The sequence below is a fragment of the Mustela lutreola genome, chromosome 10 (genome assembly GCF_030435805.1).
Source record: "Mustela lutreola isolate mMusLut2 chromosome 10, mMusLut2.pri, whole genome shotgun sequence".
Classification (NCBI taxonomy): Eukaryota; Metazoa; Chordata; class Mammalia; order Carnivora; family Mustelidae; genus Mustela; species Mustela lutreola.
In genome coordinates this window covers 4,526,579-4,554,360 of record NC_081299.1, presented here as the reverse complement: position 1 = coordinate 4,554,360, position 27,782 = coordinate 4,526,579, and the positions used below count along the sequence as shown (strand labels likewise).

Here is a 27,782-nt window from a genome sequence, read left to right as displayed (position 1 = left end):
GTAAGGGGACAGCACACAGGGACAAGTGCCCTCTCCAAAGGCAGCAAAGAGCCAGAGCTTCAAAAGGTCACTCAGGGAGTCTCAGGCAATGAACTTCCTGCCTCCAGCCCACTGAGGCTCTAAGGGGCATGTCTTCAAGGTCAGGAAGCCCTCTCGTCTTTCAGAGCCCATGGAAACATCTGTGCACGGGAGACCCACCACTGTTTGCTAATCATGCCTGTGCCTTTCCAGCTTCAGACCCCTCTGCACTGGCCGAAGCCCCCAACATTCGAACTGTCAGTCACACCGGAAGGCGCACTGCCAACAGCAGGGTCCTCGGCAGTGCTGCTCTGTCTCTCTGGGTCTCCCAGCCTCCCCGGCCGGTCAGGGAGGACCCTGTGGCCAGTCTGTGGGCTTGGATTCATGAGCCCAGACTTGCAGCCCCACCATCGATGCTGCCAGGTGGCCTGCTCTGCAGCCCCAGTGACATTCCACACGCACGTGTGTGTGTGTGTGTGTGTGTGTGTGTGTGAGAGAGAGAGAGAGAGAGAGAGCGCGACACCTCCACAGAGACATCAGGGGAAATTACAGCCGAAGGCGGAAGGCAGCAGCACGTCCTGGAGATCACTGCTCCTGACCTCCTCTGCTGGCAGCCCAAACGGCCCTCCAGAGGACCCAGGTAACACATTCACCTTCCCCAAGACCCACATGTCCTCCGGGTGTTCCCAGGGAGGAGTGTGAGCACGCGCGTCCGCAGCCCCCCCGGAGCCTGGCTCTGCGCCGAGCCGCGTGCGCCTCCAATCTCTCTGTTCGGGCGGCTCGGGCATTTGGAGCCGGAAAAGAAGTGAGTGCATGAGAAACCTCGCAGAACCTCCAGCCAGAGGACCCAAGTGTCTGCCAAATGGGGGCCGCCCACCCTCCTGAGCTCCAAGGTTCTCCTGCCAGCCACCCACCGAAGACAAAAACACCTTCTCTGGAACACACGCTCAGATGCTGCTGCCAACAAAGGCGGGCGTTTCTTACTTTCCACTGAGAACGTCAACACACAGAGAGGATGGCCAAAGAGGGCAGAGAGGGGACGCCACGATCCGCCGAGAAAGAGTTCAAGCCCCTCTTCGGGGTCTAGATGCTTCCCCTGACGGTCCTCCCCAAGAAGAATGTTACTCTGGCTGATATTTCTCGAGCTCTAGCTATGAGCCAAGCACTGAGCTTCCTGCATCATCCCTTTTGAACACCGTGCGGCTCCAGGGGGACAGCACCGTAACTAACTCCATGTTACAGGACGGAGGGGTGGGGCACGTACACACGCTCCATCCTAAGAGAGTCTAATCTCAAGACGGCTGCAAGAAATGGCCTTCGAAGATGAAGGTCAGGGCGTGCGGTGGGCGGGACAGGAGGCGAGCCCTCCTGACGCACAGCACAGGGCGCCTGCCAGAGGCCTACACCCGGGGCCCTGGGAGTCAAGGCTTCCCCAGGCTCTGGGGAACCCGGGCTGCCCTGGTTGTGCCAGGCTTTGCGGGGGGCAGACCAAGTGAGAAGAAAGCAGACCACAGGTTTGCATCCCACAGCACACTGCCGCACACCCAGGCCAGTCAGAAAACTGGGGGGGATTTTGTTTGGTTTCATTTTATTTTTTGAGCCAACTACCAGCTTCCCACTCTCAGAAACACCTGCTTTCCACCTTATTACAGTGACCTCTGGTGGCCAAGAGCCAGGCATTGCAGGCCCAAATTAGAATTAAATGGCTTAATTTCCAGCAACTCCAAATAACAAAGGCCTTGAGGTTCTTTAAGGGCTTCCAAGAAGAGCAGAAGAAAGGACAGTGAGAGATGAGAACCGCCACCAGCCCCGTTCAAGGTACCGGCCTGCCGTGATGGGACCCTGGGGGTAGCCCAAAGCGAATGCAAAAGGCCTCTCTGAACGCCAGCCTGGGGCACGGCTCAGCCTCTGTTCCCCTCCCCCACAGCAGGTGGCATCTCGATACCAGGCTTAGAGGACACAGGCTCAGGAAGGCTTTTTTTGGACAAGTTTCAGCCCTGTCAGGGGACCTGCTAGGAGCTCAGAGGGAAGGGAGTGTTTCTAGAAGGCTTGTGATCTCAGTGCCTCCAGCCAGCCATGCTCGGGTGCCTTGGACCTCGTGCCAACAGACCTGAGGCTGGGTCCAGGAGGAAGGGAAGCAGCTCTCCCTTTCCCCACCAGAAGTCACAATGCCCAGCCAGAAGAAGGTCTGCAGGGAACAAGAAGGGGCTTCTGACAAGGAGCCAGGGTAGCCCAGGTGAGGGGTGAGATGAGGCAGGAGGAGCCTTACGTGGGACAGAGAGCCGAGCAAGGTCCCCTGTGGGGTAGAGTGTGACGGGTATAAGGAACACGCGCTGCCCCCGGATGCCGGCAGTAATGCTTCGCCCAAGCTCAGAGCCTCCATCAACCGCCCCCAAACCATCCCTGACATAGGCTTTGCCATCCTAGAATCTCTTCAGAGGAAAGGACCTGACAACCTCAGAGTCATCCAACCTAGAAGCCTCTAGAAGCTTCCAGTTCAGAGCATCCAGAAACTGATCTTTCCACGTGTTATTTCAACCTCTTTTCTGGTCCATCCATGATGTGTGGGCTTAGGCCAAATCCCCAAACACAAATGAGAGACTCTCCCAAGATCCCTGCAAGCAACAGCTTGGACAGGCTGGGCCTCCCTTCGGAACAGACTGGTTTGTATCCCTGTATTCTTTGGGCCTAAAAATGGATGTGGAATATCAATATTGTCTCAATTTTCCTTTATCTGCAAGGAGACGTCAGCAAACCTTTCTGCCAGGGATTGTACAGGATCATTAAAAGGAAAATGTCCGTGGTAATCGTGCCTTTATGCATATTTCTTCACTCCAATATTCTATAACATAATAATGTTTCACATTTCTACAGAACTGTCTTTTCAGCATGTTTTCGCATTATGCTTAATTTCGTAAGAGTTTCTCAGCCCCACATAACGACACAGTTCAATGCAAAATCAGATATAAATCTAGCTTAAGAGACTCTCAGCAGGAATTTCATTTAAAACTGTAAATGTTAAAAGATTCTGGCTCTGATTTATGTTACGTTGTGTGTGTGTGTTTCAAACAGAGAGTTCGCCTGGTCCCCTCAAACCATAGGTGCACGTGAACTCGCAGCCCCCACACCCTCAGGCCTTCAGGAGTCTGGGCAGCCGGCCTCCGCTCATCCAAAAAGGAAGCGGAGAGGAAAGCAGACAGGCCGACCTGTGGTCAGGGCGCTCGCTCCCAATTCAGCCGGGGCCGCGTGCGCAAAATGGGCAGAGTACCGCGATGCCATTAGCCGTGCTGGCTCGGGCGCGACCAGTAAGCAACAGTGCTTCAGCTTCCTCTCGCCTCCCTTCTCCTCCAAAACCCCGGGCTCCGTGTTAGGTCCCTCTGTGCCCCTGCTCCTCCTTGTCCTGCCTTTATAAAAACACGGACAGAGATCGAAGGGAGAGGAAAAAAGTCGTGGGTCCAGAGTGTAACCGGCCCAGTGGACCCCAATCCCTATCCACAAGCACATCCTGCAGGTGGGCAAACAGACCTGCTGGTAGCTAGCGGGAGACAGACCAGGCTGATGGCTTCGGGCGCTGTGAACTGTGAATTCACGACGGAATTCATGAATCTGGAGGAGGAATTCACATCCATTGTCTAAGCACATTTAAGACAATTTTAAATGTGGATTATTTACATACTGGGCTCTAATGACTCTGGAGCAACTATTACAGTCCGTCATGTAAAACCAATTTTACCGCAGCCTATCACACACATGCCGTGTTGAGACAACGTAGAATACACAAATTATTTACATCGTGAAAACATCTCTGTGGCCCTGGCATTATGCTATCAACAAGAGACAACACAGCAGCAGTAGATTAAATTGAAATATGCTGGCTGCTTCTGAAACTTTAAACTCTATTCCAAAATGCTAAAAGCCCAAAAATTCACAGTTAGCATTTTGGAACCCACCGTGTCTAAAATTTCACTTAAAAGGTGGAGCTATTGTGAGTTGCAGCCCAAAAAAGAATAAGTCGCCACTTTGCAATTGTAAAATCCATTTATTTAAAGAAGATTGAAGCATCCAAACCCTCTGATAGCACTTAACATATTGAAAAATATGCATTGCAAAGCTCTAAAAATTCCTGAATTCCTCCATAAAAAAAATGTTTTTACCACTTCTAATGGACGCCACCCAACTCCAAGCAGGATCTGTAGGCTACACGCCCCCAGGAAAAAAGCAATTGAAATGACTTGACTATATATCTTTCCAGGAAAGTAAATTATATATAGGTCTGTATTCACACCCCCTACTCCCCTATGGTTACCCATTTTTCCTCCCACACTCCACAGCCCACAGAAATGAAGAGAAAATTATCCAGTGGGTTTAAGCACTTGGATACCTAATTGCAACAAAGCTAAGAGCCTCATCTTTCTACCTTTTAGAACTTTGGTTTCAGTCTGCAAAGCGAGTCCCATTAGCCAAGGTGACACATGCCAATTAGCTTCATGCATTTCACAGAGTAAAACGCCCCTTGAGATAAATCACCCCACATTCCCACATGTCTTCCCCAAATATCCATTTGTTTTTCAATATTTCGTTAAAATCAGTCTCTTGTATGATGGTGCACATATTTATAAAAGTGCCATTACTTTTAATTTAGAGACCTCATCAAGGGTATCAGAAAGGACCCCAGACTTAATTAAGGGCAAAACAAGTGTCTCCAATTGGGAAAGGGTCCCATTTTTGTCCCTTTTGCTGCATGGAATGCAGGGGTTGCCTGAGTATGCTGTACCCTTACAACAGAAGCTTCCTGTAACTACGTTGGATGATGATGATGATGATGATGGTGATGATGGGGGCGGGGAACGAGGAGGGGCGGTAGGAAGCGGCCCCACAATGCCATGCTGCGGAACTATATTAAATGTCATAATTGAAACTTTGTAAGTCAAAGTACACCGCTCAGTAACGCCACTCCTAACGGATTATCCCCACAACTGCTTTGCTGTGATCCGTGTAGACCCACACATGTAAACATCTTTGTTTACTACTTAAATGGGTTCATACAATATCTGTATTATAATAAAACTAACTTTTCAGAAGAAACGTAAGTAAGTAATGGACTCTAGTCAGATACACATGCTGAAGTGTTTGAGGGGAACTGTACCGAAGTCAGCAACTGTCTCTGAAATGAATCAAAATATTAAGCTGCTGGCTGGCTGGATAGAGAATGGAGATGTGATAAAGCAAGTAAAATAAAATGTTAATTGTGGAAGCGAGTTGGTAAGCATATGGATTTCATTGCAACATTCTTTCAACTTTATTATATCTTTAAAATTTGCAAACTGAGGGGCTCCTGGGTGGCTCAGTTGGTTAAGTCTCTGCCTTCAGCTCAGGTCGTGATCTCAGAGTCCTGGGATCGAGCCCCATGTTGGGCTCTCTGCTCAGCGGGGAGCCTGCTTCACCCTCTCCCTCTGCCTCTCCCACTGCTTGTGCGCTTTCTCTCTCTGTCAAATAAGTAAAATCTTTGGAAAAACAGTAAAATAAAATTTGCAAACTGAAATGACAAAAAAAGAATAATAATATGGCACCAATCTCTTAACATGTTAATACATTCAAATCTCCTTATCCTTTTTAAAAATATTTTATTCATTTATTTGAGAGAAAGAGCGTGCACACGTGCAAGCCAGGGGAGAAGCAGAGCGGGAGGGACAGGAAGAGAGAATCCCCAGCAGACTCCTCGCTGAGTACAGAGTCCTACACAGGGCTGGATCTCACAACCCGGAGATCATGATCCCAAGATCATCCCGAGCCGAAACCAAGAGTCAGACCCCCAACCGACTGAGCCACCCAGGCACCCCGCTGTTGAGTCTTTCCAACAGCTGCACTGAATTCCATTTCATGGTTCATCAGTCCCTCACTGATGGACACTTAGGTCACTTCCCAGTGCCAATGCCACGGTGAATATCCAGGTCAATGTGTCTTTGAATACATATGACAGCTTTTTTACAGGGTAAATCCCTAAATGTGGAGTTGTTGACTCAAAAGAGAATACAGTTTTACTGGCACTAACACCTACTGCGGGTTCGCTCTGTGCAGACACCATGGTAAGCACTTTCCATGTCTTGCACTCACAGTGACCTAATTAAGTAAGTACTCTTACTACTCTGTAGCCTCATTTCAGAGCTGAAGAAACTGAGGCACAGAGAGGGTAAATGACTTCCCCAACGACTCATGGCCAGAAAGCGGCAGTCCGGCTCCAGTGCTGGCACTTTTCACCATCATGCTTACAAATTACAGGCAAAAAGATCACACTAATATATATATCCACCCACAGTGTTTGAGAGTCATGGCTTCTCCAGGCTGTGCTGGCCTTGAGTTCTTTAAAACATAAAGAAAACACGGTCCATACTTCCAGATGCTGTGAAGACAGATGTGAAGACCCCAACACACCAAGAAAGCCGCACGAACGGAAAGAATGGGTTTGGCAGGGAACGAATGCCTTGTTAATTAGCAGGGGAAGGTGTAATGTCCCACCTCCACGCGGGAGTCTCTCCAGCTACGCTAACCGGCTCTCTGCAGCACGTACCCTCTCCGGCTTCTGCAGGAGCGCTGGCAGGTAAACATCCCTACAAAACTCTCAGCCTTCTATTTTTAAACCCTGGAAATCCTCAACCCCTCTTCCCAGATGCATTAATGTAATCTCAAGGATTCTGCCTCCGTTTTTCTTCATCAGACAGCTGCAAGAGGGAAAAACTACACGAGTATATAGACCATCTCTTTCCATCATCTACTCAATTAACTCAAATCAATCTTTAGACAATGCTTGATGTGTCCGTGGGATGTTATTATCAACAACCTCAAAAGGTTCTTTTGTTTCATCACCTAAAACACTATAAATGATCCCGTCACAAAACTGATCAAGAAGCCTTCCGAGAGCAGTCTATATAGTCCCAACCCCAGACTTCCAAGGCCTCACGGAACGAAGCACAGGCACGACACAGTTAGCTTCAAAGACAAGAAAGCTGCAGCCACTGGCAAGAGCCCTCTGCACGTCGCAGGACCTCAGCTTGGCTGAATCTCCCAACACCGCCGAACAGTAATAATACCTAATAATACTGCCCCATTATTGTTGCTATAGCAACAAACACAATGTAATTGATCCAGCTGGCTCACTTAGTAGAAACCTAACGAACTACAAAAAAAAAAAAAAAAAAAAAAAAAAAGTGGTTGGGAAGAGCTGAAGGAGACATAGAAACAGAATAACTTCACATGAAAAGCCTGTCATCTCAGACATCAGTAGAGGGGGGAAAGCACAGACAGACCCAGATTCTAACTGTGACTTCACAACTGACTGCGTGACCTCGGGTGAGTTACACATCTCAGAACGTGCGTGGTCTCATTAGGACAATAATCCCATTTCATAGGTGATCATGAAGTTGAATGTGAAGCTTGGTCAAGCCCGCGGTCCTCAGTAAATGACAGCTGCGGGCACCAGGATAATCCCGGGGGGAGCTCTCTAGCCAGTGCTCACTGAGCCTGTTCCGTGGAACTGGGAACCTACCATCTACTGATGAATCTTCTCTTTTTGTGTATTTCTCAGCGGCAAGGTAGACGATGGTGAATGTGAAGAATTCGAAGCCTTCCCAAAACTACAGAATATCATAAAAAACTACCTGCCCATCAACCACGCTTTCAAGTGTTCCTATTTTGCTGGATTTTCTCAGATTTATTTTTTGGAAATGAAAACTCAAATTACAGACTTAACTAGGGTTCCTGTCACCTCTCCCATCTCATTCTCCTCCCTCCAAGAGGAAGCCGCTATGTCCATACTACAAATGTAGGTATCCACAAACATACACATTCTTTTCCATTTTGAGCTTATATAAACAGCATCACACCGCACATCTCTTTCTGCAATGTGTTGCTTTTTTCTACCCAGCTGTTTTGATCTTTATACATGTAGACACATATAGCTTTAGTTGATGCATTTTAATTGCTACATATTATTCATTATATAAGTATACAGTTCATTTACCTGTTGTACTTCTGATACCCACTTAACAGTATTCAAATTGGTACTAGTGTAAACACTGCTACAAAGAAACATTCCTGTCCGTATATCCCATATATCCGTACACAGGTAAAGAGTGTCTGTAAGTGATTGCAGTTCTCCAAGTGTGGTCCATGGGTCCTTGGGACATCCCCAAGACCCCTTTAGGGGACTTTGAGGTCAAAACGATTTTTTTATAATACTAAGAAGTTATTTGCCTTTTTCTCTGTGTTGCAATTTGCACTGCTAGAGCAAAAGTAACAGCAGGGAAAACTGTTGGGGACTTGGTACCAGTTAAGGAGGCAGCAACAAACTGTACTAGCCATCATATTCCTCGTCACCGCACACTTTCCGAAACACTCCAGCTCTACTTAAGAATTCCTTAATGAAGCAGTAAAAATTATGGGTTTTCTTTTTTTCTTTTTCACTGAAGTATAACTAACAACAGTGTTACACTAGTTTCAGGTGCAGAATGTAATAATTCAACGATCCTCTACGTGACTCAGTGTTCACCACGGTGGCGTCACTGCCCGTCACCAGGTAATCTCATTTCCATCTTGTTGCCTGTATTGCCTATGCTCTACTTCCCCGCTCTGTGACTGACTGACTCTGTAGCTGGAAGTCTGCACCCTTCATCCCCTTTATCTGTTCCACCCACCCACCCCCGCCCGCCTCCCCTCTGGTAACCGCCAGTTTGTTCTCCGTATTTAAGAGTCTGGGTTTTTGTGTGCCTCTTTTTTTGCTTTGTTCATTTATTTGTTTTGTTTCCTAAATTTCCATATATGACTGGAGGATGGCGTATATATGGAAATGGTCTTTCACAAAACATCACACCTCCAGCTCCGTCCATGTTGTGGCCCATGACAAGACCTCATCCTTTTTATGGCTGCGTAATATTCCTGTGTGTGTGTCTGTATGTGTGTGTGTGTGTGTGTGTGTGTGTGTGTGTGTGAATCCCACATTTTTATCTATTCATCTATTGATGAATGTTTGGATTACTTCCAAAAATTACTGGTTTTATTAAATATCAATCTTTGGTTACATGTCTTTTCAGTACCCTATGTGACAGAACGGAAGGAGGCCCAAAGCCTTCTACTGACAACTGAAGTATGTCAGGTGGCCGTCCTGGGGAAAAGCGTGTGTGTGATTGGTATGAGTAGCTAAACTAGCTACTTGTTCCATGGAACAGCATTTTTACTTGAAAGGATGACCGACAAATTACGGTTATTGAGATGTGGGTATTTGGCAAGACTTCTCCTTCTGGCCAAGATGGAGTAGCATGAGCTGGATGTATCCTCTGGCTCGACACAGCTAAAAAGCTAGACAACACAGAGGAGACACCAGTTTTCTAGACACTGGACATCAGGCAATGAAGGACAGCAGTCCCAGAGAGATGGGAAACAAACAAAGTGAGGCCTATGGCTGCCCAGCTGCTTACAAGAGAACGTCTACAGGTTCTCTACACATGTATAGGCCTATAGACATACAGGTCGTGGCACAGGAAGGGGACCCAGGCAGAGCCCAGCAATCCCCCTGAGTTGGGGAGAATGGCTAGGGACCAAGGAGGCCAGAACAGGAGGAGGTCAGAGGCAGAATACCAGAGAAAGGCACACAGAGAACTCCAGAGCTATACAGCTATCCATGTCTTCAGAAAATACAGATTAATGCATGTATATGAGGAAACTGTCTGAGGTCATATGATGAATCATCCCAATGAATTAGTGAACAATCACCATCATCCACTAGATTCATCCCATAATAGGGCCTATTCCCACCAACCAGAATGAAAAACATCATAATATCTAGGGCATGGGTAGAGTGTTTAGTAGAATTTTACCTCAGTCCTAGCGAAAAATTAGCCCTAGACTCAAGGCTGCTGTGGATCACCTAACAAAGCTCTAGGGCAAAGCTCACGAATATTTATAGAAATGAAAATGTGTACCCTACCCAGCAAAGTGAAATTCATATGTCTGGGAGCAAACAGAAATTTTCCAAGCCTGTAAAGAAGCAAGAAAATATTACTCATAATGAAAAGAAAAATCAGCCACAACCAAACCAAAAATTACACAATGAGAAAATCAGCAGTTAAGATTGAGCACATTAAGAAGAGAAAAGACATGGAGGGTCACTCAGGGGCTAAAGCCTCTGCCCTTGGCTCAGGTCATGATGATCCCATGGTCTTGGGACTGAGCCCAGTGTCAGGCTCCCTGCTCAGTGGGGAGCCTGCTTCTTCCTCTCCCCATCTCATGGCGTCTGGCTCTCTCTCAAATAAATTCTTAAAGAAGAAGGAGGAGGAGGAGGAGAAAGACGAAGAAGAAGAAAGAAGAAGAAGAGACACAGAAATTTTAAACAGACCCAAGTAAAACTTCTAAGGAAGAAAATTGCAATGAAAACCTAAGTTGCAATATGAGATTAGAAAAAAAAAAAAAAAAAAGAAAGAAAGAAAGAAAAGAAAACCTACTGGATAGGAGTCACAGAAAATCAGACTTCTCCAAAGAAAATATTAGTGAACTTAAAGACATGGAAATAAAAACTAACCAAAATGAAAGAGAGAGAAGGTGGTGGGGGGGAATGAACAGAGCATCCATGACAGCTTCAATCTAGTATGCATAATGTTTCCAAAGGAGAAAGGACAGAAGAAATTTTGAAAAAATATGGACAAAAATATCAAAATTTGATAAAAATTATAAATCCACAGATAGAAGTTTGATGAGCCCAGTCACTAAATAAATAAATAAATAAAACGATACCAAGGCACATAATAATCAACTCAATTAAAACTAGTGACAAAGACAAAATCCTAAAAGCAGCCACAGAAAATAGACACATTGTATACAGAGACATAAGGACATGTGGACCTGCAGAGGTCTCACCAGAAACAAGACAAGACAGAGGATACATCCAGCTCGTGCTACTCCATCTTGGCCAAAAGGAGAAAAAGTCTTGCCAAATACCCGGAAGACATAGAGCACTTCTATAAAGTTCTGAGAGGAAAAACTGTCAACCTAGAATTCTTCCTCCAATGAAAAGATCTTTCAGAAACAAAGACTTCTTCTCAGAGCTACAAAACCTGAAAAAATCCATGACCAGCAAATATGCATGACATGAAATGTTAAGGGAAGTCATTCAGGCACAAGGAAAAATGTAGATCCAGGATGGAAACCTGGATCTACAGAAGGAAATGAAGAGCACCAAAAAAGGTGAATATGTGGGTAAATATAAAGACAATGGGTCCCCTGGGTGGTTCAGTCAGTTAAGTGGCCGACTCTTCATTTCAGCTCAGGTCATGATCTCAGGGTCCTGGGATTAAGCCCCGTGTTGGGCTCCATGCTCAGCAGGGAGTCTGCTTGAGGAGTCTCTCCCTCCACCCCTCCCCCTGCTCAGACTCTCTCTATCTCAAATAAATAAATCTTTTTAAAAATATAGACTAGTGGAGGGGCGCCTGGGTGGCTCAGTGGGTTAAAGCCTCTGCCTTCGGCTCAGGTCATGGTCCCAGGGTCCTGGGATCGAGCCCCGCATCGGGCTCTCTGCTCGGTGGGGAGCCTGCTTCCTCCTCTCTCTCTGCCTGCCTCTCAGCCTACTTGTGATCTCTGTCAAATAAATAAATAAATAAATAATCTTTTAAAAAAATATAGACTATTGGATTACTTAAATCTATTGAAAAGACAATTAACTATTTAAAGCAAAAATAATAATTAATTATGGGGCTTACAACATATCTACAGTAAAATGTGTGAAAAGAATAAGGAAAGAATGGAACAGAAATGGAACTAGACTGGCGTAAGCTTCTTACACTAGACATGCCATGGTTCAATACCGCTTGAACATGCACTGTGATAAGTTAAGCATGTGTACTAAAACCTGTAATAACCACTGAAATAATAGAGTTAGAGCTAATAAGCCAACAAAACAGAAAAGATGGACTAAGAAAAATTTTTTTAATTTGTCAGTTAATTGAAAAGAAGGTAGAAAAGGAGAAAAGGGAAACAAACAGCAGATGGGAAAAAAATAGAAATCAAATGGAAACCCAATCATACTGACAATCACATGAAATATAAATAGGCTAAAACTTCCAATAAAAGACAGAGATTATAAGATTGGCTTTAAAAATCAAGATTTAACTGGGGTGCCTGGGTGGTTCAGTGGGTTAAGCCTCTGCCTTCGGCTCAAGTCATGATCCCTTGGTCCTGGGATCGAGCCCCTCATCGGGCTCTCTGCTCAGTGGGGAGCCTGCTTCCCCCCCTCCCGCCTGCCTCTCTGCCTACTTGTGATCTCTCTCTCTCTTTCTCTGTCAAATAAATAAATAAAATCTTTTTTTAAAAAAGATTTATTAAAAGCAAGATTCAACGATATGCTGTCTACAAGGTGCTCACTTTAAAGGTAAAAAAGAGACTGAAGGTAAACAAACAGAAGGAGCTACACTGTGCCACCACTAACCAGAAGAAATCTGAGGTGGTGATACTGCTATCACACGAGGTAGATTTCAGAACAAAAAGCATTCCCAGAGGTAGAAAGGTTCATTTCACAATAATGAAGGAGTCATTTAATCAAAAGGACATCACAGTCATAAATGCTTAAGCACCTTTTCATGTGTCTGTTGGCCATCTGCATGTCTTCTTTGGAAAAATGCTATTCGGGTCCTCAACCCATTTTTTAATTGAAATTTTTTTGGAGGGGGTGGTTTGAATCATAGAAGTTCTTTATGTATTTTGGATCTTAAACCTGATTGGCTAGATCACTTGTAAATATCTTCTAACACTGTGTGTCAACTATGCTCAAATAGTAGCTTTTTAAATAAAAAAAAAATTAAAATATCCAATAGGCACAAGTAAGTGTATGCTTCTATGTGTGTATACACACCAAACAAGAGATGTTCAACATATACGAAGCAAAAACTGATGGAAATACAAGCAGAAATGGAAAAATCCACAATTTTAGAGATTTCCACACTCCTCCCTTAGTTGGAAAATCAAGCAGACATAAGAACAGTATGTGGAAAACCTAAATGACACTATCAACCAACCTGGCCTACCAGACGGTTACAGAACATTCCGACTAACAACAGAATACACTTTCCTTTCAAGTGCACACAGAACAGTTATTGCGGTAGATCATATTCTGAGCCATACAACAGGTCTGGATAAATCTAAAAGTTAAAGAATTCAAATCATACAACTATGTTCTCTGACCAAAATGGAATAAAATTGAAAATTAACAACAAATACGCACCTGACAGATTTTTTTTAAGTGAACATAGTAAGACTCTCACTTCAATTGATCAGACTTGCAGGCAACGACAAAATTGGAATTTTCCAGAAAAATTAGAATTTGGGAAAACTTGCATTTACCACTGTGATATTTTGTACTTTGTTTCAGATTCCACATTGCAATTAACCTCTAAAAAGGACTACTTGTCAAGTTTCAGTATAATATCCAAGAAGAATATTCAGAATTCTCTGAAAAGACAATTAAAATACTTCTTGCTTTTTAAAATTATGTATATGAGGCTTAATTTCTTCATACATTTCAAATATTGTAACATTGAAGGCAGAAGCAGATGTGTGAATTCAATAGTATTCCATGAAGCTAGACATTGAAGAAAGTTGTAAAAATGTAAAACAATGTTACTCTTCTCACTAAATTTCATTTGTTGTTGGAAAATATAGTTACTTTTCAGTAAATGATGTGCATTTATATTAACATAAAATGACTTTATTACTGTTATTTTTAATGAAAAATACAAATTTTAATTTGTCTTATTCTCTTTTTTTAAGATTATTTATTTATTTGAGAGAGAGAGAGAGAAAGCGAGCATGAGCAGGGGGAGGAGCAGAGGGAGAGGAAGAAGCAGATTCCTCGCTGAGCAGAGAGCCTGACATGGGGCTCCATCCCAGGACCTCGAGATCATAACCTGAGCCAAAGGCAGACTCCTCCGTAACCGACAGTGCTACCCAGGCGCCCCTGTTTTATTTTCTGGTGCAGTAAATATTATAGCTCTCATCCCAGAAGCAAAAGGTCTTTGGGGTCCTTGACAACATTTTAAGAGCGTGAAGGGCTCCTAAAACCAAAACGTTCAAGCGCCCCTGCTCTAGAGAAGTTGACCACTCAGTCATAGGCTACACAAAAAGATGTTTCTAGATGTTTACAAAATCACCAGGAGATGACTGAATAGACATGGACAACTACTAGAGCCCTTGATTTTATAGCAGTGGTAATGCTGATTAGAGTAGTGACAAAGGCTCCTGCGTAGTAAGCCCTACTATGTGCCTACTATGTAAGCGTAGTAATGCTGATTAGAGTAGTGACAAAGGCTCCTGCGTAGTAAGCCCTACTATGGGTCTTCTCAAACTGAGAGCCTTGCTATGCGACAACCACTATGGAAACTGAGTGTGATTCATGTATGACGATGGACAAAGGAACTGGGGTTGAGGTTAAATTAGTTGTGCTAGACAATGAAGGAGCAAGGTTTTGATCCAGATCTGACTCCAAACCAATAACACCTCCCACGTTCACTGCTCTGAAACGGTGTCCTGACTTGCTGTCCTTTTACTCTCTCTCGGCCTCAGAATTTGCCTGACAGCACGTCCCATAGCATCCAGTAAGTGTTTGCTGAACGGGTGAATGAATGAACCATCTGTAATAAACAATTCTGTAATCTATGGTGCTTAGAGCTCCAACTGCATTCAATTAATTTTAGTCCTCATCAATTTTTTGCATAAAAAAAGTTCTATGGGCTTTAATGTATGTATACCATATATTGCCACAGTGGATAAATCTCCCCGTTTTATGGAAGGAGAAATCAAGCTCCAGACAGTTGTTTGCTCCAGGTCTCGAGGCCTCAGGAGAAGTTCCCTGGCTTCGGGTTAGTATCTGGTCCCCAGATCTTAGGACAGAGACCTTTCTTGAAGTTTTGGGGGAAGGTGGGTGGGGTGTGCATTCTCATCTGGACCTAGGAAGTAAGGGGGAAATCGAGACCTGGGCATTCGGTCTTTACTTTGTTTGGGGGTTCTTCCAAGTTATTAAAAATCCTAACTTCAGAACACTTTGAGGCCCAGGTCAGAAAGAATAAAAGTGCACGTTTATTCACCTCTAACGTCCCAAACCCTCACTGAGCACACCAGGTGCCCCACGATGCTCTGGAAAGGCAGAAGGACAAGGACACCACAGACCCCAAGCTGGGGGGATGGATGGAGACACGAAACAAGGAATACCAACACCAGAGTGTCTCTGCAAGCCCCACAGGGATGCCCATGGACAAGTGTCCCAGGCAGTCTGGAGTCAGGCATGGTGGCCAAGGGTCAGGATGACCAGAGACAGGCTGGGAGGAAGGACAGTCTGCAGGGCGGAGCTCAGATTCCCAGACAGGAGCAAGAAGGAAGAGGTGTGAGAACTCCAGCTGGAGTTTCCGAGAGCAACCAGGAGCCTGGCTAGAGGGGCACCCGTGTCTAAGACAGGCTCTAGGCTGGAAGACCGGGGGCTTGGCGGGGTTGGCAGGTCTCACTGGTTCGTGCTGTGAGTGCTGGCTGTTGGTCCGCCCAGACCCCCAGCCCTGCCACCCAGAGACTCCCCGGCAGGAACATCCGTGCTCCACAAGTAAGACACGCCTGGCGGCCGTGTCCCTGCCGGCCCCACCACATGACACACTTTCTCTCTCCAGCTTCATTTCTGCCACAAACTGGGACCCAGAGAAGTGTCAGGAAGAAAAATGCAGAAGAGTATTTCTGGTTAACCTAGGCCTTACCGCCGAAGGGAATAAATAAAAAGACACAGAGTCACCACATCTGCCACCAGAAACACCAGGCCGACTGAGCAGACTGAAAATATGGGCCCAAGCGAGTGCTGAGATTTAAAGAACGGAAAAGAAACTGTAACCTGGCATATATTGATCTCTAGGTCCCCGAAATATAGAAGGAAGCCTCAACTCATCCCTTGCCCCAGGGCAAGTGGGCCTCCCAGGGGTGGTGCCCTCAGGCTTCAACTTTAATTGCTGGTTTTTAAATGTAGCCCGTGCACCGCTACAGAGCCTCAAAGCAGCCTCTCAATGCTATAGCCGTGATGTTATCTCGAATCCCAGCAGCTAGAGTGACGTGTGTATGTGTGTGCATGTGCATGTCCCTAAATACAACCAGGAAAGGGGAGGGGTGTGTTTGTTATTTTGTCTCCAAGATCTGGGCAGGAAAATGCTACCACACTGACCCTTTGGCTGCTTTTCCCCACCCCCTTCTCTAGGTACGAGAAGCTGGAAACTTCCCGAAGCACCAAACTTCACCAAGCACGCTCAAAGACCAAGACCAAGGATCCACCCCAAACCTAGCTCTGTCACCTGTCAGAGAAAGCCCCAGCACAAGGATAAGACCTACGGAAGTGGCCAGGAGAAGTCTGGGCCAGAGAAGGTGGACAACAGCTCCTGACCCGCATGCAAACCTTAATTCCTGGGTCAAACGCTGGAGAAAGGGCCCCCTCCCCTATGACAGGAAACCACCCGTGAAGGTCCCCAAAACCTTGTGAAACTAATTGTGTGGTGTTTGCTTATACCTGAATTCTGGCAAGAGGAGCCGCAAGGCTGCAGGAAACCTCGAGCTGCTGTCACTTCTCCACCCAGCCTCCTGCCCTCCAAAATCCAAAATCCAAAATCCATTCACCTGAATGACACGTCGGCTGTGCCCCACACACCTCCCTAAATATAAGCGTAAGAGGAGCATGAATGTGCCGCCTCCGACCACGGCCCTGCAGTCCCTCGCTGTGATGGCGCGTCTCCCTTCTGGGCCTTCGCCCATGGGGTCCCCTCCTCTCCTGCCCTTCCTCAAACTGGACTGACTCCTTCGATTTGGCTCAGATCCTGCTCGGACAGGAAGCCCCCCCAGCCCCAGCCCCCTCCGCTACCTCCACTCCCTGAGGGGGTTAGCAGCGGTCCTCTGGGCCTTGATCAGACACCCACCGCGGCATCCCTCGGGGTTGCTGCAATCATCTGTTTGGGTGTCTGCTCTTCCCACTCCCCGGGGAGCACCTTGAAGGCAGAGGCAATGTCTTTTTTTTTTTTTTTTTTAAGATTTTATCTATTTGTCAGAGAGAGAGAGTGTGTGTACAAACAGGGGAAAGAGGCAGAGGGAGAGGTAGGCCCCCTGCTGAGCAAGGAGCCCAAAGTGGGACTAGATCCCGGGACCCTAGGATCATGACCTGAGCCAAAGGCAGATGCTTAGCCCACTGAGCCACCCAGATGTCCCAACAGAGGCAATGTCTTAATTATTAAATGTCTCCCCAGCACCTAGCCCAGAGCCTGGCACAGAGACGCACGCAATTCCTGACGAATGCAGTTGTGCCCACCCTCCTCAGCCACCACCCACCACACTGAGGCCAGAGGGGCTGAGGAGATGACCCCAGAAACTGGGGGCTGCATCCCACTTCCCTCCAACACCCAGCGGTCCTTTTGCTGAGGAGACCCCAGCTCTCCGCCTGTGCACGGGGAAGGTCTGAACGTCCCCGCCTCCCCGCAGCGCGACAGTGTGGCCAGGACCCCCTGGGGCCTCCAGAGCCAGCTCTGGGTCCTGCGGCATCCATTCCCACAGGGGAAAGTCATTGCATTCAGATCAGCTGCCGCGGCAATAGGTCAGGCTTCCAGAAGCCTCCCGCAAACGCTGATTAATGGCCAGGAGCGGCTCTCGCGCATCTCATTACGCACATAGCTGCCATGAAACCATCTTTGCTTTACAGTTTTGTGCAGGACATAAAAGTGGGAAATATCCCAGCCTTCAGAGGGAACAGGCCATGAATATTGAAGCAGACCCAGGTTATTAATCCAGCACCATTAGTCTTAGGGAGTCACCCTAGCACTGACCCCCTAGAAGGAAATTTCTCTTGCTGTCCATTTCTCACTGCAAATTATCCCTCTAGCCACCATCCCCACCACCTGTGAATTATTTGATATTTTGGAGAGGAAAGTAAACAATATAAAAAATCAGCAGAACTTAGGGGATCTATAAATTCTTTGCAAGTTATTTTCAGAGTGAGGAAAGCTGATTCATATGGCACTTTACTTCCCGAGATTAATTTAGTTTGCTTTTTTCCCCCTTTATTAATAGGAGGTAAGCACCCTGGAAAGATCACATTTTCGTTCTCAGCAGCACCTGTCAAGGGGATCCCAGGCCCACAGCCCATATCTGAAGGCTTATCCCTGAAAGGTATTCATGGAGCAGACACAGCATCCGTGGCGCGTCGGGTACACAGCGGCTCGCGGAGCCCCCGGAGCAGACACGCGAGGACCCTGCCGCTGTCAGAGGCCGGCGCTCCATTGCCAGTGTGGGAGGGCGGAAGCACCTTTTCCCCTGTCATTTTCCTAGCAAGGTGTATTAAAACCGAGAAGGCAGGCCCTGTCCTGCATTTCCCCCTCTTCGTATTTATCCAAATAAGTGAGGTTTTACTGCAGCTGCTTTCTTGGGGGTTTAAAGGTTTGCCTTATCTCTGGCGCTCACTCCTTGCGCCATGCTCTACCCACACGCGCATCTGGGCTTTTATGGGACCCCGTGTTCCTTTTCAGTAGGAGGATCTGGGTCTGTCTTTTCTTCCTTCGGCTGTGTTTCTCCCAAGTCCGCCTCCCTCTCGTTCTGTCTTCTCCTTCTGAGACCCCATTGGAGACACGCAGGACCTCCTCACCCACAGCCACATCTCGACTTTCCTGCCCCCGAGTCTGGGCGGCCTCCTCACTCGTTCCTCCTAACCTGTTCCTTAGCCATGCGTATAAGCTTTTGTTGGCCTCACCTACTAGGAGTTAGTTTGATGGGGGCTTTTTTTTTTTTGGTCTCGCTTACTAGATATGTTTATCTCGAACAACTCATTGATTCTTTAAAAAAAAAAAAAGAGGCAAAAAAAAATTGCCCCGTTATCTCCTAGTCAAGTCACGTGGATTTTATTTCTTATTTCATCTCTTCAAACATCTTAAGCGCATTTTGTCTACTATCTTTCTCAGATTCCTGTTATCTAAAGTTCCTGACACATGAGTCCTCCTCTCCTGGCGTCTGTGGGTTATCTCTCAGGGCGGGAGCTTGTCTTGTCTGCCTTATAACCCCTGTCCCACAGCTTATCTACAGTGGGAGTCCCCCAGCTTTCTTTCCACAGGAGTCCTGTGTGTGCCCTCTGCTGAGGATGAAAACCCACAGGACAGCTTCAAGAAGTACCTGACAAAGTCCAAGGGTCTCACGAGGCCTGGACCAAACATCACGTTAGGTTGGTTCTCTCTCAGGGCAGGATCCGGCTGCACTTCTACAGACCTGGTAGGCTTGGTATCTCTCTGTCCAGTAGGAAAACTCTTTGTATACCTAGGCTTTGTGGTGGGGCATACCATGCCCCGCATCGACAGACAGAAGCTTCCTAGTTTATACCGATAGGGCAGCCTCTTCTTGTCCCCAGTTTGGGGCAGGAGATCTAGCTCCACCTCCCCAGGACCTGGAAAAACCCCAGCAGAGTCACTCAGCATAGAGCCCGAATCTCCACCTCACTTCTGACACCCACAAACCTCTCCAGTTCTCCTGGAAAACAGGCTACATTTCACTCCAGTTGTATCTAACCGAACCTTCCTCTGGGAATAGAGTCGGAGCACGAGTCTCAGAGGGGCACGGTCTGTGTCTTGACGGTAAATTCATCTGTATACCCCCTACCCCGAGGGATTAGACTCTTGCCTAACACTCACCAAGAACACCCGAGAACACACCGAACCGTGGACAGAGCTAGCCCTCCTTCAAACACCTCAGACGTGTGGCCAACAAATACCATCTGGTCAGAGAAAGAAAAGATAATGCCCCCAAAACGCCACCCAGCACTTGGGGCTCACTTACATCTCTAGGATTTCAGAGGCTGCCAAGGCAGTTTTACCTGGATATTCCAAGAACTCGGAAACAATTATCTGACCAAACCTAACTTTCCTAAAGAGGCTGTTTCCTGTCATCCTAGACTGATCAGGGAGGCCCAATTAAGATTAAAACCCACTCCTTGTGTCCCCCCACTGCATAACCCGCCACACAATACCGGCCCGACACAATGCTCATCAGTGTCACCCTGGCCCCTCCTCAGAGGCCTCTCTCCACAGCCAGCCAGAATGTGTGGACAGAAGCAGTAGTGGGGAGCCTGTCCCTCAGCCCAGAGAGCACACTGCTGGGACTACAGTCGTGGCAGAGAGAAGAAAAGGCGTGAGCAAGAGAAGCAGACCATCTTCTCTTCAAACTCAAACCAAATCTCACGGGTACATGCCTCTAAAGGGCAATTTCCAACACCCTTTGATAATTGTTCCAAGGGGACTTTTTATCCCACCCCATGATGGTGGCGGAGGAGAGGTCACACTCTGGAGACCTGGGTGTGACGTGGGACTTTGCGATGGACCTAGGTGGTCTTGGGTGTGTCCCTTCACTTTCCCTAAGCCTCTGGGGACAAACACAAGAGCTATTTCATAGACGGGACAGGCAGACTAAACTGCCAGCCATACACAGTGGTTGCTGATGCCGCTAATAATCATGTTAGAGCAGCCGAACCCCAGAAATAAATCGTCCTGGGCTGGGTCTTCTCCTCCCTCTAGTTTACAGGGAGACAGAACACAGTCTTTTCTAAAAGTCAAATATTCGAGAACATATCCTCACCGCTCTCCCACTCCAAATGAGTGAGGGTTTCAAAACCAGCTTTATTGAAATCGAACTGCTACCCAGTAACTGCATAGACTTAAGATGTACAGCTGATGGGTTCTGACACCTGCCTACACTGATGAAACCATCACCATCTCAAGACAGTGAACATACCCGTCATCCCCAAATCTCCCTCCTGCCCTGCTCACTCTGTCCCACAGGTAGGATTTCATTACAACGAACAACCTAGTAAGAAAGGAGAGGGGCAGAAAGGCAGAGGAGAGGAGAGAGAGACGCAGGGGAAGCAAGAAAGCAGAACAGGTGTTTGATGGCCACACGATGGCCGGGAGAGCCAGAGGGAAAAACCGGGGGGAAGGGCGAGCATGCAGGGAGCAGAGAGACAAGAGAGAAGCTGAGGACAGGCGTGCACATCTGTCCGCTTCCCCTCTGGGAGCCAGAGGAGCCACCCACCACTCCCGGGGGCGCCAGATGCCCTGTTCAGGAGCCGGGCTGCAGCTCAGCGGGGACCCTGCACCGTCGCGCCCCATTGCGTGGCCCCATTTTTCACTGTCAAGGCCCTGCTGCAGCACAATTCATCACGGCCAAGTTCGGAAACTACCCCTGTAAACACGGAGTGATTCCACCTGGCAAGGGCTTGATTGCCCACACCGCCTGGGCTTCGTCAGCCAAGACGGCTGGCATCTGGGCGGTCTCGGGCCTCACTCCTGAGACCCAAGGGCAGTGAACAGTTAAGAGCAGCCAGCGACAGGCCTGGGCACCCCGCGCCTCTGCAGGATGCAATGATCACGGCCTGAGCCTGGGACCCAAGAGGCTGGTGCATAAACGGGGCACAAAGGAGACCCCCCCCCAGCTCTATGTGACAGCGTGCGGGAGCTGCTCCCAGCTCAGGCCCTGACAGGAGAGGACCCGGCTGCCGCCCGCTGCTTTGGTCGGCCCCTCCTGTCCACGGCGCTGTGTCTGACCCTGGTCATCATGCTGGCTCCTGTCACGGCTCAAGGCCAAGCCCACAGTGTGCAGCCCCTACCACTGTGACAGATGCAGGGCACACATCCTGGCGCCCTCAGAGGGTCCTAACCCCACAGCCTTGAGGCTCAGGTGGTAGAAAATTATTTCTTCATCTACTTATTTATTGCTGTAAGTGCTGTGGAATATACCCCTAGCCCACGTTGGCTCCTACTCACACTCCTTCGGAGCTCAGAGCAGAGCCACCTCCTGTCACAGCCGGAGCGTCACTCCGCTGCTGACACTGCCATCCTGCTCTCCCAGAAAAGCCGGCAGCCAGTCACATCAGCCCCCGAAGAGTCCCCTTAACGAGAAGCCATCAACGCCTACCACTCTGGGGTTCGGGCCTCAAGTGTTTCTGGAATCACAAGCCCCAGGCTTGGGACAGAGAAGGAAAGGGAGCCACCGATTTCCAAGACTATTGGAAGATAGTGGGGTTAGGAGGGTCCCAGGGGAACAGAGCCAGTGTGGGCGGGGCTGGCCACAGGGGTGTGGACACAGAATCCCCTTCTCCAGGATACAGCTTGGTTGCAGGTCAAAGACAAAGGGCCCACAGTGTTCTGCATCCTTGCGTTCTGTCCTGATGGAAATTTTTACCAAGTTTAGAGAGCAGCAGACAGAGGAAGCCAATGCCGGCTTCCTGACTACCATTTGTGTTGCTGATTTCTTGTTCTCTGATGATCCTACAGCATTTCTGACAGTGAGACGCTGTCCCCTCTGGGAAGCTGAGGGGCCGCCTGATGCAGACTCAGAGGTCTGCCAAGAGGAGCTCCCTTCCTCTTCACTCCTCAGTCTAGGGCTTTGTCCCTCTCACCCCCGCACTGCCAGGAGCTGCTCTGACCCACAGGTCTCCTCACACACAGGGTACAGGGTTGAATTCACACACAAAGCCCAATCCCATCCAAGCCCAAACTCACTCCTTTGAAAGGTCTTGCTCGCCAATGAGCTAGGCTGTGTTTCGGGGGAGCCGTTCCCAAGGGTCGCCAACTGGCTTTACAGAAACTGTCCAAGTTGACGGCAAAGGCTTGGACGAGGAAGACTCTTCCTTCAGGAGGTCTGCCCAGCCCATCTCCATCTTGAGGAAAGCCAAATCCTGAGAACCAACTGGGTCCACGGGTCCCAGAGCAGGACTACACTGAAGTCACCAGAAAAGTCAGCAGTTTGGAGCATGGCAGGACCTGTGTCTCCATGCTGCTCCTGGGCCAGCCCCGCCTCATCGCCAGGGCGCCTGAGCCCTCTGCCCAGCTGGCGGACCACAGAGCCAGAGTTGGAGCAGACACTCTGGTGCCAGGAAGGACAGTCTTTCCCCATCCCCAGTGCCCTCTCTTTGGGGTCCCCAGGCTGCTTCTCTGATGCTAAGCACAGAGAGCAGGGTAGGGCACCAGGTCAGCACAGAGAGGGGCTCCTCTCGGGGCGAAGTGATGCCGGAAGAGGCTGGAAGCTTTAAGCTGGGCAGGGAAAGGATGGGTGTTAAAAGCAAGAAGTGACTCCAAAAATGGTTTTGACCCCAATGACGGGGAACAAATCTTCCCTCACGTGCTCCCGCTCTGTGATGCCAGTGGCTCTGGGGCTAGAAGGACGGTAGGGTCTACTGTGTGTTATTGAGAACATATTGTCAGCTATCGAAAACATATCCATAAAACCGGCATTGTCTGCCGAGAGTTTGCTTTTGCTGGTCTCATATAATCGGCAATATAAATCTGGGTGAGGAAGGGAGGGTTAGAAGGATAGAGAATGTTTGTGAAAGTGCCGTGGAGTTTTCCAGATGGAGAGAAGACAGTCCTCCATGAATCTTGTCCCTACCTGTTGGTTCTGGGATGAAGGTAATCATAAAACACTGTTCCTCCTCAAGGCAAGCCCACCAGGGTCAGAAAATGCCGGTACCAGGGCACCTGGGTGTCTCAGTGGGTTAAGCCTCTGCCTTTGGCTTGGGTCATGGTCTCAGGGTCCTGGAATCAAGCCCTGCATCGGGCTCTCTGCTCAGTGGGGAGCCTGCTTCCCCCCTCTCTCTGCCTGCCTCTCTGCCTACTTGTGATCTTTGTCAAATAAATAAATAAAATCTTCAAAAAAGAAAAAAAGAAAAAGAAAATGCCTGTACAATACCCCCCCCCCAGCCATAAGCACCATTACCCATAGGCAGGCCCACGCCTCTCTTCTTGCCTCTAGGACTCCCTTGATGGGAACCCCCTGAGACCATAAAGAAGTTTCTCAGCAGAGCTGCTTTCTGACGGAGTGGAGGGATGGGTCTGAACCCCTCGCCCCACCCACCACCTGGGTGGGCTGACATGGCCCTTGAGCCCTCAGAGCCCAGGAGGACCAGATGGCGGGGAGTGCGGAGGCTTTGGGAAGCACGGAGGGCAGAGCAAAGGAAAGGCACCAGCGTGGGAATCCTCAGCAGAGGACCGTCTGGACACCGCAGAGGTCAAGGCTGGAAGGAACAGACCAGACTAGGAAGGACCTAGTTGCATCCGGTTCCGCGCCAGGTCCCTTCTGGAGAAAAGCAAGTCCTCCCTCCGCTCTTCTGCTGGGGACAAAGTGAGCAGACACGGAGGCAGGCAGGGCTGGGTCCGCGCGCCAAGCACTCTAGCCCACTTTTCTGGGGTGCTCGGACATTCAGCCCTCAGGAGGCTCATCTGTAAGACACCAGCCTAGTCTGGTGACCCCAGAAAAGGAGGCAGAAGAAAAAAGAATGACCCATAGAAATTAGACTGGCCGTGATAACACAGGGCTACTCTTTTCCGGTCTCCTCCTCATCTAAAGAAAAACCACAAAGTTGTCAGATGATATTTGCAAATCTTGCAAACACTACAACTCTCAAGTTCAAAGGGACACACAGTGGGAACCTAATAAGTACTTGCCAGGCGAGCATATGCACCGAGAAGCAAGGAGTTCATATTTTACAAGGAACCGAAAGCCACCACCTCAGAAAAACCGCTTGTGTCGGGCACGAATGTGCATGCTGAGATCACCCAATCACAAACCACATTTTTTCAGAGTTTGAAACACCATTCTCAGTTCATCATCTAACAGATGTGTTCAAAATAAAGAAACTAGAGACCAGAGAAGGGAGGCAACGTCACTAAGGTCACAGAGCTGGGACCGGCAGGGCCAGACCACGAGGCAGCTTCTCCGCTTCCAGGCTGAGCCCACTGCACTCAGCCGCTGCACCTGCCTCCCCGAGAAGGTCAGAGAGCGAACCACAGAGCCTGGAGCCTGTTCGGGACCTTCTGGGAGGGCCGCCTTTTCCCTCCACCTGCATGCTGGTGAAAGCTAAGGCAGTGGGGCAGAAGAAGGGGAAGGATGCGCTCAGACTCCATGACACAGCAGGGGGATGGGTGCCAAGAAGAGATAGGAAGTGGGTGCACAGGCAGAAGGGAACCACGGGCACAGGTGAGCCTGTTGTTGGTGCTTTTTTCCTCCCTACTCACAGAACACAGAGGGGGGATCTAATTGCTTTTAATTCAGGAAACCAAAGGTTATGCTTAGTAGGGATGTGTTTAGGACAGAGAGAAAGCCGAAGTTCTATGAGATCAATGTCGCTCTCGAGTCACTGACCCTGCTGTCCTGCTCCAGTGACATAGGACACGCCCTAAGAGAAGGGGAAGTTGGCCAAGGGGAATAGCTTCATCCCAGCACTGAAGGAACCAGCTGCTATGCACAGCTCGGATGAGTGTCAGAGGCCTGAGGCGGAGTGGAGAGGCCAACCTCAAGATGATATTGTCGAGAAGACCCGGCCACAGCGTCGGAGAGCAGCTCGGTGACTGGGGGTCAGGCGCAGGCGGGAAGGCATCCGGGGGGCAGCAGCAGGGAGTGTTTTGGGTGATGGGGCTCTTCTGTCCCCAGAGCGAGCGTGGTGCTGGTTGCATGTGCTGAAGTTCATAGAAATGCACTTCTCCCCCCAAAATAACAATTTTACAGTGTGATCGTTTTAAAAATACAATGTTTCAAATTGGAAAAAGCAACACCACACGCATTCCGAGGAGAGGCTGCAGCCCCGTCGGAAGACACCTCATCAGATGGCTGCCAGGATTGGGACCCGGGGAGCAGCGGGACGTTTCAGGCAGAGAACGAACAAGCCAAGGAAGGGGCCCAGGGGGGAGTGCGTGGCAGCCGCAGGGAGGAGGCAGCTCTGTCGGGGGAGGGGTGCAGCCACAGGCTGCACGAGAGGCACTGGGCAATCCACTTACTCACGCACTGCACTGCATTTAACCGCCTCCACCTGGCCCAAGGAAATGGATATTGGGCCTCGAGGAGAATGTAGCTCACGGGTACAGGGGCTGAGAGCCTCTCTGAAGATTAGAAACCTTGAACATTTCAAGGTGCCAGTCCATCTAGCAAAACCTGTCGGCACTACGAATGGAAACTTCCAAATTCCTGGCTTCTGTGCTGAGAGGGCATTCTATCCTATAACTTTCAAAATGTCTCGACTTGGAATAATAGGGTCAGAGGCGATCAGAGCTGGAAGAAAATTTACGGATCATTTACTGCGTGGTTGTTGGGTCAGGGAACCTTCCAGAATCTGAGAAAAAGCTCCAACCTCTTTGTTGAGAAGACACACAGAGACCTAATTATGCAAATGATTAGCAGACGTTCCTGAACACCCTGACACTCACCCCTGGGCACACCGGGGCCCTCAGACTGTCCACAAGTGCCAAATTAAAGACACCCAGACACGACCGCGAAGGCCCGGACTTCCCCAGCTCATGGGTCTCGGGTAGAACGTGTCATCTGCAGAGCACCCGACCTGGCCCAAGCCACCTATCCCAAGGGTCCTGGAAATGGCACCAGACAGAAGATGGTTCCCTTTGGGAACAGGAGCCAAATGCTGAGTGACGAGAAGCTTCGAGGCTGGAGACGAGGGACCGAGCTCACACACGGTCCTGCAGCGCTCACAAGGCAGCTGGGATGTCTCACCTGCAGGTGGGTTGGGCTTTAGCTACAGAAGGGCCGGTCCCCGCAGTCGCTCACTCGTGTCACCGCAGCGCGTAATGGGGCGAGCTGGCGCGGGGAGCAAAGCTGAGCTCACATTTCTAGAGGGCGTTGGGATTCCCAGGGAAAGGAGCCTGTCTCCAGCTTGTTCACAGTTGACTATCTCCAGCCCCCTCAGGCCTCCTGGGCTATTTATAGCCTCACACCCAAAACACAAACTGTTGTTTGCAGCTTTTCCAAGGCCTCGCCCCAGGCTCTGCTTCAAGTCAGATTTCCATCTGCGCCAACCACGGGACGGCTTCCAGATGGGGCTTCAAGAACCATGGCCGGATGGGTCACCGCAGAACCTGCGCACCCGGGAGCCAGACCTGGGCATCACCGTCCCCGTGCAGACGGGGCCGAGGGGGACAGCCCCGGGTGCCTACGTAGGGTCCAGCCGCCCAGCAGGGCCCGTCCCCTCGTCAGGGGGGCCCCGCAGAGCCGGCACGATGGGCAGGCTCCCCGCTCCTACGCGGACGGGTCTATTTTAAGAGATGTATTTTTAGGATGAGCAAATGTGCCGGGTTTCTATGTTCCAAGGTCACGGCCTCAACTCCAGCAGCAGCTGCACTGCCAGGCCTCCTTGTGATTGACTTTGGAGGTCGCCTCCAGCTGGCTGTTTGTGGTTTGGGCTTTAAGTCAGAGGAGTCTCAAGAAGGAGGCCAGCACCGTGAGATGATGTGGCCCTGGAGGAGTAGAGGCAAGACGTGAAGGTGAGCTCTGCCAGCTCCCGAAAGTGGAGGACTGCAAAGGCATCATCGCCCTTACCGCCAAGAACGCACAAGAACCAACCCACAGCGAGGGGCCGCGGCCGCCTGGAGGAGGCAGCAAGTCGGCTAGATCCACGTGCAACTGCTGGCTCCGTCCTGAGCACCAGAGCTACTGCAGCCAGGGGCGCAAGCACGCTGAGGGGGCCAGCCGGGCCCACCTTGTGGGCTGCTGTGCGTGAGCGAGGGCGAGTACTGAAACCTCTGGTTCCCCGTGGCTCACTCGAGGGCAGATGCCGCCGGGATCATTTTCTCACGGGAAAGCCCTCCCCTTGGTCCTCTCCTCCATGCCACACGCAGGCTGGCCGCGCTCTCTGGGACGTGGCCCAGGTTGGGTGCTCCCTTCATCACTGCCGCGCCCTCAGCCAG

At 49.2% G+C, this 27,782-nt stretch overlaps 1 protein-coding gene and 1 long non-coding RNA gene across 17 annotated transcripts in view; one reads left to right on the top strand and one right to left on the bottom strand.

Moving 5' to 3' along the window:
• The window catches only part of CAMTA1 (calmodulin binding transcription activator 1), an 815,661-nt gene that overhangs the window by 581,572 nt on the left and 206,307 nt on the right, over positions 1 to 27,782 (bottom strand). The gene's annotated exons all lie outside the window — the stretch shown is intronic.
• On the top strand, positions 7,409 to 16,772 carry LOC131809909 (uncharacterized). 2 transcript variants are annotated; one of them, XR_009345340.1, is made up of 4 exons: positions 7,409 to 7,837; positions 8,510 to 8,590; positions 14,617 to 14,648; positions 16,280 to 16,772. It is a non-coding gene; the product is annotated as an uncharacterized LOC131809909 (long non-coding RNA). The 2 variants fall into 2 exon arrangements; XR_009345341.1 differs by lacking the exon at positions 14,617 to 14,648.